Raw genomic sequence first — 2,161 nt, 5'->3', positions numbered from 1 at the left:
TCCCTAGCGAATCCCCCGGCGGGCCTCTGCCCCGGCTCACCCGGGGACGCGGGAGTTGGGCGGGGCCGGGCCGGCGAGCCACGAGTTCGGGTCCCGCCTCGGGCCGGAAGCGGCCGCCTGGCCTCCGCCCTGAGCCGGCCCTGAGCGGGTCCAGCGTCCGGCCGAGCCAGGTCTCGGCGGGCGGGTCTAGAGGGGCGGGCGGGGCCGGAGGCGGGGCGCTGCCCTTCCCGCGCCTGCGCCGCCTACCCTCCACTGAGAGCTTTCACCGCTCGCTCGGCTGTCAGGCGCGGTGGCCAAGTGGTAAGGCGTCGGTCTCGTAAACCGAAGATCGCGGGTTCGAACCCCGTCCGTGCCTGGGGCATGAGGTTGGGGTTTGGCGGTGGGGTCTCTGATGTCCCCATGTGCGCCGTCCCTTAACTGCGTGGCGTTTTTTACTTTTCGGCTTCTGTGGGCGTCCGCGGTCTCTCCCCTCCCCCAGGCTGCGCAGTCACCGGTGCAGGCCGGGCCAGAGCGCCGGGGCTCGCCAGACTACTGGTGGACCTGCGAGGTCCCTGCCACGCTGCGCTTCGCTGGCAGGACCGGCATCTCGTACCCGTCCCTCCCCTCGTCCCCACCCCGCTCCCCTGCAGCAGCCCCACTCACCCTGCCACCGCAACGCTGCCCGGGTCTCTTCTGGGATCCCTGTGATACCAGTGGGAACACCGAGGCCCCAGGGGAAGGACCCACGCTAAGCACTGCTGTCGCCGGCGGGGGAGGGGCGGTCCTCTGTCGCTGGGTTTGCGTGTGTTAAGGGTGGGAGAACCTTCCAGAAAGGACGTTGGAATTTCTAGAGCGGTGTTTTCTGGTTTCTGTGTGTTGCTCGTAAGGTGAGTTATCCACCTGTGCTCAATGCTTGTGTTCTTGTCTAGAAAGCCAATGCATCGCTCAGCTAATGGGCGCTTAGTTCTTTCCCAGGCCCTGTGAACTGACAGTTTGAGTCTGGTGCCTACCTGTGTGATCCTTCAGATCTGGCCCCTAGCCGGTTATGACACTCCCAGGTCATCGCTAGGATAAACAACCCCATGTAATATGACATGATGTCGAGAGCCTCTCATTCCTGAATTGCTTTAGTCGTTCTGTCCCCTTCTTCGGTTATGATCCTCAGCACTGAAAATACTACTCCAGACATAGTTTCATGAGTGGAACTTTGCCTCTCTCATTCTGCATCCCATACTTCTATTAATGTGACCCTAAATCACATTACCTTCAGGGGCCCCACTGCACAGTTGACCATGAGGAGCTTCGAGTGGTTTGAATGTCAATAGAGTCTCTGAGGTGGTGTCTAGAGTTACCAGAAGACAGGATGTGGGGCTCAGGGAGTAGGGAAATATATTGATCTTTTCCCTAAGATGCCAATAAATGGAAGAAATGGCTTTTGAAGAGAATGCTGAGCTAGGGACTCAGTGTTTTCATGGAATCGTTAGTAAATACAAACTGAGACAGATTGCAGATATTCAGAAGTAGGAAGAAGAAAGGTCCCAAACTATTGGATAGTGCCTTGAGTCTTTTTTTTTTTTCTATTTTTTTTTTAGATTTTATTTATTTATTTGACAGACAGAGACTATAAGTAGGCAGAGAGGCAGGCAGAGAGGAGGAAGCAGACTCCCTGCTGAGCAGAGAGCCCGATGCGGGGCTCGATCCCAGGACCCTGGGATCATGACCTGAGCCGAAGGCAGAGGCTTTAACCCACTGAGCCACCCAGGCACCCCAATAGTGCCTTGAGTCTTATCCCTTAAATTGGATTCCTGATGAAAAGAACTCCAAGGTTAGACATTGGGTTTTCTATAGTAGCTGGAGCAGAGAATTTCACCCTGCAAGGGCAGGCGATAACTAAGGCAAAATTAATACAAGAAGGTCAAGGTACATAGGTCAGCCTACAGATATGGGAAGAAACATGAGCCCCCAAAGATAAAGGGCCAAAGACAAGGGTCAAATACAGATTCCACCTTAAAGGAAGATGGAAGTAAAGGAGGGACAGATCCACGTACCAGGATGAGCATGGGAATAGAGGTCTCAAGGTTACCTTTGAAGGCCCACAGATATCTACATTCACCTCTGCGGGCTGTAGGTAGGTGATTGGCTTACAAAGTGAGGGCCCAGGCAGAAAGAGATACCTATGTTG

General features: G+C 55.2%; 1 non-coding gene across 1 annotated transcript; it reads left to right on the top strand.

The window, feature by feature from the left end:
• The first annotated feature begins 283 nt into the window (after nucleotides 1-283).
• On the top strand, nucleotides 284-355 carry TRNAT-CGU (transfer RNA threonine (anticodon CGU)). The gene has a single exon. It is a non-coding gene; the product is annotated as a tRNA-Thr (tRNA).
• Nucleotides 356-2,161: the final 1,806 nt, after the last annotated feature.

This window comes from Mustela lutreola, chromosome 15 (assembly GCF_030435805.1).
Source record: "Mustela lutreola isolate mMusLut2 chromosome 15, mMusLut2.pri, whole genome shotgun sequence".
Taxonomy (NCBI): domain Eukaryota; kingdom Metazoa; phylum Chordata; class Mammalia; order Carnivora; family Mustelidae; genus Mustela; species Mustela lutreola.
The sequence above is the reverse complement of the archived record's forward strand: the minus strand, read 5'-3'. Positions and strand labels throughout refer to the sequence as shown.